The sequence below is a fragment of the Nothobranchius furzeri genome, chromosome 16 (genome assembly GCF_043380555.1).
Source record: "Nothobranchius furzeri strain GRZ-AD chromosome 16, NfurGRZ-RIMD1, whole genome shotgun sequence".
Lineage (NCBI taxonomy): Eukaryota > Metazoa > Chordata > Actinopteri > Cyprinodontiformes > Nothobranchiidae > Nothobranchius > Nothobranchius furzeri.
This window is the reverse complement of record NC_091756.1, coordinates 53990358-54001004: the sequence shown is the minus strand read 5'-3', so window position 1 is coordinate 54001004 and position 10647 is coordinate 53990358. Positions and strand designations below refer to the sequence as shown.

Sequence of the window (10647 nt, the reverse complement as noted above, 5' to 3'; positions counted from 1 at the left end):
TGCAGACCTTAAAACTCCGGTTTTGTCTGTCCACACGCAGACACCCAAAACGGAGAAAACGCAGATCTTCACTTTGGCCGGAGTTTTTAAAAAGATCTGTTCTCGTGTGAAAAAAACTCCGTTTTCGTGTGGATGACAGGCCAAAACGTAGAAAAATATCTACGTTTTGGCAGATCCCCGGCTACGTGTGGACAGGGCCTGTGTCTCTCTCCTGCCCTTGATTAGTCCTTATTGTTTTCACCTGCCCCTTGTTTACCTGCCCATGTGTTCCTCGTTTGCCCTGTGTATTTATACCTCCCTCCTTGTATCAGTCTTTGTCAGATCATTGTAGTTTTTGTCATCGTTGTCTTGTTTCGCTCGTTCCCGTTCCACCATTAAAACCATTTTACTTTACCTGAAGCCTGCATCTGTACCTCCTGATCAGCTCCACCTCACACGGCCCATCATCTCCACACCCGCAACGTGACAGTTTCTTTCAGAGGGAATGGAAGGTGTTCTGGATGAAATGATGTTTTGCAGATAACTGAGTTATTTTTTAGAGAAAACAGCATCAAATGCATTCTATCGTGTTCTACCTCACCCAAATAGGTCCCCCTTTGCGGATCTGGACATCAGGAGGATGGTTTCGTCCAAGGTGGCACTTCGGCTGGTAGGGTAGACGCAAGTGCCGATGGTCTGGTCCAGGGATGTCCTGGGTACACGGCTGTACGAAGCGTTTGGCAGATGCACGTTGTCGTATTTAAATTAACTTCAGAAATCAATGACTCTGGGAGAGTCTTGAGTTAGCTGGTTTACGGTTTGTTTGTTCTTTAGCCATTCTTGTCGGCATGACAGAACAGCTTGCAGAGGGTCAAGGAGACGGCCGCTCTCCTTTCCTCGTGGTGTTGGTTGAAGAACTGGACGTGAAATCTGTAATGGTTAGTTTTTACCAAACTCTCTCAGAACCCCTCCCTCTCTCTCCGGAAGAAAACTTGGTCATGCGTCAAAAAAACGTGCTGCAGTTATTGTTTATCTGAACTCTGTGTTAGCTGACACTGAAGGTCTTCTTTGCTGAACACATCTTTAATCATTATAGTAATTATCATTATAATACCCAAAGTATAATAATCCATTTCATGTAATTAAAATACCTTTATATCTGAACCAAGTGATCATGTATTAATGATTATTTAAACAGTAATAAAATCAAAAGTTTATTAATTATTATTTAATATCATCGTGGCTTGAAGTGTCCTTCTTCTGGGACGGAACAGCAGATGATGTTATGATCTTGGCTAGGCATCGTGGCTCCTTGGTCTTTAATCTGTGGATTCAAAGTACTGTTTGACCCAGCTTGACCCAGCTGGGCAAATGTGACCTTTGGCACAAATCAGAGAACCTTCATGCCGTTACAGAGGCAACTGAACTTGAAGCAAAATGTCTTCAAGAAACCAAAGAAGTCCAGTTGCCTTCATTTGAACCCTTTGGATGAACCCGCTCAGGCTCAAAATAAGTTTTGATAAAATGACGAACAACTAAGTCCTTCAGGGGTACTTCTGAGTTAAAAAATGCTCATGAAATACGTATGTGGAGTAATCAGGTAGGTAGGTTTTAAAGTTGCAAATCTGCAACGTCTGCCTCCAGAGGGTTAAGAAGACTTCACTTGCAATCAGACCAGAGTACTTTTCACACACACCACACACAGCAGGAATATCTGACAAGATTATCTTTATAGCCATTACAGTGATCTGGGGCGTCCACTTAGTCTGAAAGGATGAATTGGGTCATGATAATCTTGTGATGGGCTGGAACTGTTGAGTCTCTCTTAGTCCATCTAAGTCCTGTGAGTTCAGACATAATCAGTAAAAGTTTTCTATGAGTTGTTAGATTACTGCTAGCTGCTTGCTGACATGGCAAACGGTGGTTCAGTTAGCACTGACATTTAGCATTCAATCAATCAATCAATCAAATTTATTTATAAAGCGCTTTTCAAACAAAGTGTGATTCAAAGTGCTTTACAAAATGACCCCAGATTCCCATAACAGGTTAAAAACATTAACAGACATATGCAAGCACACGCACACACAAAAGTAAAAATTATATTAGGCTGAGTCCAGATGAGCCAAGTATGGTAACGCAAGGAAACGCCATCAGAGGAGCCATCTGTCCCGGCAGCATCAGGTCTTCCACACTAAGTCAGGGCGCTCAGTGGAGGGGGAGCATAGACCCCCACCTATAGAGCGCCCAGGAAGCTACAGTCGACCACCGCTCCCGGGGCAGAGGGCCCCTACAGAGGAAATACTGGATTAAAATGAGGAAAAATATAATAAAAGAGCTAATATAAATGACAAAAATTAGAAAATAAATAATAAATAAAATGATATAGACAGTAAAATAATAATTTAAATAATAAAACTGTGCTAAAATATAATCATATAGAACATGCAAAGCAAGTAATAAAATATAATCATGTAAAACGAGAAATAAAACTGTAGTAAATATTTAGATAAAAGCTAACCTAAAAGGATGGGTCTTGAGCCTGGACTTAAAAACATGAACATTCTCTGCGGCCCTGAGGTCCTCTGGCAGCTCGTTCCAGAGGCAAGGGCCATGACACTGGAAGGACGCCTCACCGTGAGTGTGCGTCCTGACTTTAGGGATGACCAGGAGACGCCTGCCAGAGGAGCGCAGAGGCTGTGAGGGTTCACATGGTAAAAACAGTTGTGAGAGATAAGATGGCCCAAGACCATTGAGACACTTAAAAACCATTAGAAGAACCTTAAAATGGATCCTGAAACATACGGGGAGTCAATGCAATGATTCTACAACTGGTGTCATGTGCTCCCGCCTCCTGGTCTTCATCAGGACACGTGCTGCCGAATTTTGTAGAAGTTGTAAGCCTGAGATGCTCTTTTTAGGAAGACCAGAAAGCAGGGCATTGCAGTAGTCTATCCTACTGGTGATAAAAGCATGCATCAGCGTCTCCGTGTTGGCCCGAGAGAGAATGGGGCGGACTCTGGCGATGTTCTTTAGATGATAAAAACCTATTTTTGTGATATTTTTAATGTGTGGGATAAAAGTCAGCTCAGAGTCAAAAATCACACCCAGGTTCTTCACTTGTTCAGATGGAATAAAAGACATTTATTGTAATTTCGGTAAAAGCTTCTCTCTCTGGGCCTCAGGACCGATGACTAAAACTCCAGTTTTGTCCTGGTTGAGCTGGGGAAAGTTCAGTGGTAATATCCGGTCATTCCTGCAGTTTAGATTAAGAAAAAGTCCCAGCTGCAGTGTGCTGGAGGAGGCAGATTAAATATGATCGTGTAAATACGGAGAGGAGCTTTAACCACAAAGTGTTCTCAACCCAGAACAGTAATTGTGTTTCCTGTTAACTCAAACTTAGTTACCAGCATTTGTTAGTGCAACATTAAACTCTGACCTGCTGCCACATTTGGGAAGTTTCCAACAAGCACAAAAAGCTGGCTAACCTGCATCCCAAAACCCCAAACCACCATCCTTTCCTCTTCACCAGAGCAGATAGGAAATTGTTCTTCAGGGTATACGACTTATTTACTCAACATTCTGACCAGAAAAATAAATAAATAAATACAGATTATTGAAAAAAATAAATCACCAGCAAAACTGATGAGAGCTTCAACAGGAAAGTAAAATTTCCACTTCCCAGGAGCTCGGGCTCAAGCTGTGGTTTCTGTGAAAGACTCCCTGAAACCTGGACCACAGGGTCTGGTCTCCAAAGCCTCCTCGAATGAAACAGCTCCAGCTTCTGCCAGAACAATTGAGGAGACAGATGTTTACGGTATGGTGTCAGGGTGATAATATTAATGTAATAATAACGTAAGGTAGTCAATAAGATAATCAGGTCCAATAATTCTGTGAGATTTAGGGAATAAAGTGTCTCTGACCTGGGTTAAATCTGGAGTGTGCCATCATTATTTTAAATGAGAATTTGACGCTAATTCTGGCGCTGGTTTGGGATTGTTTTTTACAGAAACTAGCTGGTTACTAGAGCAACCATCCATAAACAAAGTAGCTTACCAGGAACCCAGCTCATCTTAATACTAAACATGAACCCTGGGATGGAGAGTCCATCAGGTATCATCTCATCACGTTTCCGTGTCCACACGGCGTGTCCACCACCAGCTCCTGTTATTTCTCCCTGAAATTATCAGAAATGTTTGTAACACAAGGCCAGGAAAACACACCTTACTGCTGGCATGTGGCTTCAAGCAAAGATGTAAAAATAAGAATTATCCAGAAAACAAGATGTAAAATATTCGTTTTATTACAAGAAGAGCCAAACATCAATACAAAGACTTCTGGAAGTGCATTTGTCAGTGACCATATCTGTAATCAGGAACCACTGTTTTCTAACTTAAAAGAATACAAAAAGATGACAACTTTATTGAATGACTGAAGCTGAAATATTCTATTGAGAATAAAACCAGCCAATCAGAAACAGGAACTGTTCTAAACAAGACGAAGATTAACCCAGTTCTTCAGTGACATCTGGTGGTCATTTTCTACAACTACAACAGTGTGTGTGTGTGTGTGTGTGTGTGTGTGTGTGTGTGTGTGTGTGTGTGTGTGTGTGTGTGTGTGTGTGTGTGTGTGTGTGTGTGTGTGTGTGTGTGTGTGTGTGTGTGTGTGTGTGCGTATACATTAATATGTATATATACATATATATGGTCACTGATACTAGTCAGTGACTTGATGCAATTTGCTGGGTTCCTTATATAGGACACATTATTTCTGATTGGCTTAATGAACTGTGAATTGGAATGTTTATTATGTGAAGTGCCTTGAGACGACTCTTGTCGTGATTTGGCGCTATATAAATAAACTTGAATTGAATTGAACATACATATACATACATACATACATATATATATATATATATATATATATATATATATATATATATATATATATATATATATATATATATATATATATATATATATATACAAATATTAAACATATATTTTTGCTTACATTCAATTCTCGACCGGAAAAGGGTGGCTTGCCAACTCCTGGTCGGGAGAGAGGTCCTACCTCAAGTAGAGGAGTTTAAGTATCTCGGGGTCTTGTTCACGAGTGAGGGTAGGAGGGATCGGGAGATCGACAGGCGGATTGGTTCGGTGTCTGCAGTGATGCGGACGCTGAGCCGATCTGTCGTGGTGAAGAGGGAGCTAAGCCAGAAAGCCAGGCTCTCGATTTACCGGTCGATCTACGTCCCAATCCTCACCTATGGTCATGAGCTTTGGGTAATGACCGAAAGAACGAGATCGCGGATACAAGCGGCCGAAATGAGTTTCCTCCGTAGGGTGGCCGGGCTCAGCCTTAGAGATAGGGTGAGGAGCTCGGACATTCGGGAGGGACTCGGAGTGGAACCGCTGCTCCTCCGGATCGAAAGGAGTCAGTTGAGGTGGTTTGGGCATCTGGTCAGGATGCCTCCTGGACGCCTCCCTGGGGAGGTGTTTCAGGCATGTCCTGCCGGCAGGAGGCCCCCGGGTCGACCCAGGACACGTTGGAGAGGTTACATCTCCAATCTGGTCCGGGAACGCCTTGGGGTCCTGCCGGAGGAGCTGGTGGAGGTGGCCGGGGAGAGGACGTTCTGGAGCTCCCTAGTTGGGATGCTGCCCCTGCGACCCGGACCTGGATAAGCGGAGGAAGACGACGACGACGACATTCAATTTGTTTGACAATCCACTTGGTGAAATGCAGAAAGCTTATTGAAGATTTAAACTGTTCTAATTTTGCTGCTGTAAAATACGTATTTTGTTACATTTTAAATGAAAAAATCCAGTTTTGAAATCTTTTTTTCTTTGAAATACAGTTTGTTTTTTTTCAAAGCAAAACGTCATAATTAGAATAGCTGTGGCAGAGGAACAAACTGCCCGCTCCATAAGGGTTGGAGGTGTAAGACCCATCTGTTGGAATTATGTCCTTGGGCAAGTCATTTAACCCACCTTGTCTGCTGGTGGTGGTCGGAGGGACCAGTGCCACCAGTGCTTGGCAGCCTCACCTCTGTCAGTGTGCCCCATAATTTCCTGTTACTTTAGCTGTTAAAGGTGCTTTAGCTAATCTACAGAACAAGCTAGGTTTTGAACACAAATACAGTCATGGAACATTCACCCTTCTCAGGAATTTTCCCTGAGACGCTTCTGTCGAAACCGGACACCTGCATTCCCAGAGCAAACGAGATAGCGCTGAACACCTGTCACCATTTTCTAGGTCCAAACATCTTTTGTTGTCCATGACTTCAAATGGTGTTTCTCTTTTTGGGACTCTGGTAGTTTGTCCTAAATTTGAAGTGGTAGCAGCCGGCTGTTTCTCCTTCTCTGCTAACTGGGCGAAGAACCTCTCACATTAGTCGTGTTCTTTTGCAGGTCCAATGGTGGCTTTCAGTCCAAAACGTTATTGGTTTTTAGACAAATGCAAGAGAACCTCTTCATTCTTTTTTTTTTATCTCCACAATTTATTTATAACTATACTATGTTAGAATGTTGTTAAGAGGCATGAAAAAAATGTTTTAAGCTAATTTGTTCTCCAGATTTGCTATCGTAGCTTTAACTGTACGCTCTCTTTCAGTGTTTTACTCCCCAGAAGAAGCTACACTGGCGTTCTGCAGAGCTGTGATAACCACCTTGATGGGTCATCGGATGGCACACTGCTAACAACCACTGAACATTCTCCCTCTCCTGATACTAACTTTTTACTTTCTTTAACATAAAAAGTACTAGGAATGCACCAAAATGAAAATTCTTGGCCAAAACTAAAAACCAAAAATTAGGAAATCAAGGCCGAAAAATGAAACACAGACAGAAATTATTACGTCAGTATTTAGAACCACAGCATTTATGGCTACGATGTGTACTAACCTTACTAAAATCAAGGCTTTGCAATAAATCAATTACAAAACTATATGTATTTCTTTAGCACTGACTCAACAATGCACAATATAAATTCAAATGAAAAAACAATGTTTCACTTGACATGCCCAAGTCCATACTTTTGAAAGCACCATGTGAGCACCTGTGTGCGTACCTGCGCTTGTACATGTAAGGTTTCTCTATAGGAGCGTCCAGTAGAGAGTGTGAGGGGCCACAGATCTGCCCCCAAGATGTGTAGGAGACGGAGGGAGCTCCAAGTCCCAGAGAAACCGGCGCTGCCCCAGAGCACAGCGACCCCAGGGAGACTGTCACCGGAGACGCCTGTACAATTATAAACGTACAGGCTTATAACTGGAAGGCCTGCTGAGAAAGACTGTAAAATTATAGGTTATCTCTTATAAGAACACAAAGTGTCCAACACTTTTTACATTTTTCCGTCGTACTACTTACTACAAAAGACAACAACAACGTGCATTTAGAACATGTGCAACTGCTGACAGATATAACAATATTTTCTCTGTAAACCTATCACATAAAAGTGTATTAAAAACAAAGATTAACACAGCGTGCAGGCCTTTCTCAACAAATGCACCTCAAATTGTGGATGTAGGCTACAAAGTGGAAAACAAATATTTTAACTAGACACATGCCCATTCTACTTCTTGAGGTAAAGTGGCAGGTTTTTCTGAATGAAGAGTAGCATTTCTGGAGGCAAAACTGCAGCAGATTGAAAGGTTTTTACTGATAATTACTCAAAGTTCATGCAGATAAACAGCAGTGTTGGCCCTTCACTTATCAAGACCTGCAGCTCGCCCTGACACGATGTAAAATCGGATTCTGATTCAGATCCTGACTTATGGCAGCCCATTCTTTATCATCAATGCATGGAATTTGTTCAGGTGAGCATGTTTTTGTTTGTTTATCCATCTACTGTATTTAGGATTAGCCACAAGTTTTCAGTTCAATTCAGTGTGATGTGATTTAATTCGCCTGTCGACAGGCGGATTGGTTCGGCGTCTGCAGTGATGCGGACGCTGAGCCGATCTGTCGTGGGGAAGAGGGAGCTGAGCCAGAAAGCCAGGCTCTCGATTTACCGGTCGATCTACGTCCCAATCCTCACCTATGGTCATGAGCTTTGGGTAATGACCGAAAGAACGAGATCGCGGATACAAGCGGCCGAAATGAGTTTCCTCCGTAGGGTGGCCGGGCTCAGCCTTAGAGATAGGGTGAGGAGCTCAGACATTCGGGAGGGACTCGGAGTAGAACCGCTGCTCCTCCGGATCGAAAGGAGCCAGTTGAGGTGGTTTGGGCATCTGGTCAGGATGCCTCCTGGACGCCTCCCCGGGGAGGTGTTTCGGGCATGTCCTGCCGGCAGAAGGCCCCTGGGTCGACCCAGGACACGTTGGAGAGGTTACATCTCCAATCTGGTGCGGGAACGCCTTGGGGTCCTGCCGGAGGAGCTGGTGGACAAGGCCGGGGAGAGGACGGCCTGGAGCTCCCTAGTTGGGATGCTGCCCCCGCGACCCGGACCCGGATAAGCGGAGGAAGACGAGACGAGACGAGTGATTTAATTCAAATCAATTCAGTTCATTTTTATGGAACCAGGTCATAACAACAGTCATCTCAAAGCACTTTACAGAAAGCAACAAGTCCAGTTTTGATCAGGTCCAGGTTTAAGCCAACTGTTTGCAGTAAAATATATTTGTTATATTAAAGTTTAAAATGTCAGCTAGTCCAGTATGTTCTATGAACCAGCTGGTTCGATTTAATCTTCACTCCAATGCTGCCCTTGTTCAGAGCAGCACAGTAAGAAAGGCAACAGGGGAAAGAAAAACTTCCTTTGAACAGGATAAAATGGTCCTAAAATCTGGAAAAGTTTCTTTTGACTAAAATCGGTTTTAGGAGAGCTGCAGTGATGGAGCGAGAAAACACCTCCCTCTATGATGGCTGGTCCTGGTGGATGTAGACGCTGATGAGAAGGAAGGTGATTTTGTCCTATCTTGAGTTTTTGTCATGAGAAACTATGGAGGTCTCATCACTGACTCTAGAGAAGATCGTTTCCTCCAGGTCACAAGAAACTTCTTCAGAAGCATTGCAGTGTTTGTTATCAATTTGTTATTTTTGTTTGATCTTGAACTACGCTAGTGTGAGCAGCTGAGACTGCTGTTTAAAATGGTTTTATGCATGTTTAAATAAAATCATGAAAGAAGTTTATTTATTTCTGTGTTCAGTAACCCAGTTTCCACAAGGATTTTGGCATTTGTACCACTTGTTCCACAGCTCCAGGACTTAGACCAAAACCAGTAGTTTCCACCTTTAGAAAGAAATTGTTACAGGTCTGTTGAAACCAAATCCAGAATAATGAAAGTTCCTTTGGAGATCAGCTACAATATTCCTTCCAATGTCAATGTTTTTTTTACCTCCAGGTATCCTTCACCTGCAGGTGAGATTCATTAAGTTTCAGAACTGTTCCTCCCTCAGTTTTTAGACCTTCAGGTACTGTGTCATAAACCAATAATAATAATATTAATACGGTAATAATCATCATCATTATCATCATCAATGTTTGTTGTTTTGACTTAAGTTCGTGTTCCATTCATTGTAATTTTGTAAACAAGCCAGCAGACTTCATAACTAAGTTAGTTCTGGTCTTCCCCAGAAGTACCACTGCAGGTCTGATGAGTTCCTGTCCATCCTCTGGCTCTTGGTTTAACGTGTGCAGGACAACATTTAGCCAAAACTGTCCTCCAGTGAACAACTGGTGCCATTTGTGTCTCGTGGCCTGCTTTAGGGGGACAGCTCCCAGACCGGCCGAATCTCAGCCCAGCAGGACGATGGGCTAAGATGCGATGAACTGGATGAAACGAAACGTGTTGATTAAACTCGTGAGTTGCGAAAAGCGTGGTCTCTGTTTATCTGATATGAAGCCTTGAGCCCAATTCTGAGCCAAGTCTCTAAAACAGCAACACAACGAAGAGTGTAGTTCTGAGTGAAAACATCAGCTGGGCTGGGAGCAGCTAGCATGTCTGCGATGGAACAACACAGTGACCAGGGCAAATGAAAAGCAGTCGGCCGGTAAAGACACGGGAGTTGTGAGACTCGGGCTGTAATTCTTAAATTAAAACAATTTTAGACAATTAAGTTTCGTGATATGAACTTTCATATACATTTCCGCTGTACGGGCATTTGCTAAGACTGACAGCTGCCGGAACCAATAGAAAGTCTGAAAATAAACCGTCAACCAATCGCAGCGCAGAAGGCGGGGCTTATTGGTGGTTTGTAACAGGACAAGCAGGTAAGTAAGATACTCGTTATTTTTTTAAAAACAACGAACAGTTTGCTTGTCAGGAAAAACTCTCTTCTAGTTAAACGCGCGGTTGTTTTATTTAAGTTTGATTATTTTTTACTGTTGAATTTTATGTTAAACGTATAAATTAAATTGCAGTCATTGAGAATTCTGGTACATCGGGAAGCAAACAAGCTAACGCGTATTAGCATCTGTAACGTTAGCTTTTCATAGTCTTTTTGACTGAGCTTAAATGTATCATCAAAAATCACAGGTAATTCGTTCCGTTACTCTCTACTCTTTAAAGATACATTTCTTGACATATTACCATCATATTTCCACCCTCTGTGTTGGTGTTGGTCAGCATGTAAAACTTTTAGTTTTCATAAATTTGTAACGTTAATGTGGTTAGCTCGCTAGCTTTAGCTCGTCAGCTGAAAATATCGGAATACTCAACAACAGTTTAAAAGT

The 10647-nt window shown here is 42.5% G+C and overlaps 1 protein-coding gene across 1 annotated transcript in view; it reads left to right on the top strand.

Annotated features, from left to right (window-relative positions):
* Nucleotides 1-10138: 10138 nt before the first annotated feature.
* The window catches only part of LOC107387287 (KAT8 regulatory NSL complex subunit 1), a 62122-nt gene continuing 61613 nt past the window's right edge, over nucleotides 10139-10647 (top strand). Inside the window, exon 1 of the mRNA XM_015962174.3 lies at nucleotides 10139-10185. The gene's annotated coding sequence lies outside the window, so the exon portion shown is untranslated. The remainder of the gene's footprint in view (nucleotides 10186-10647) is intronic.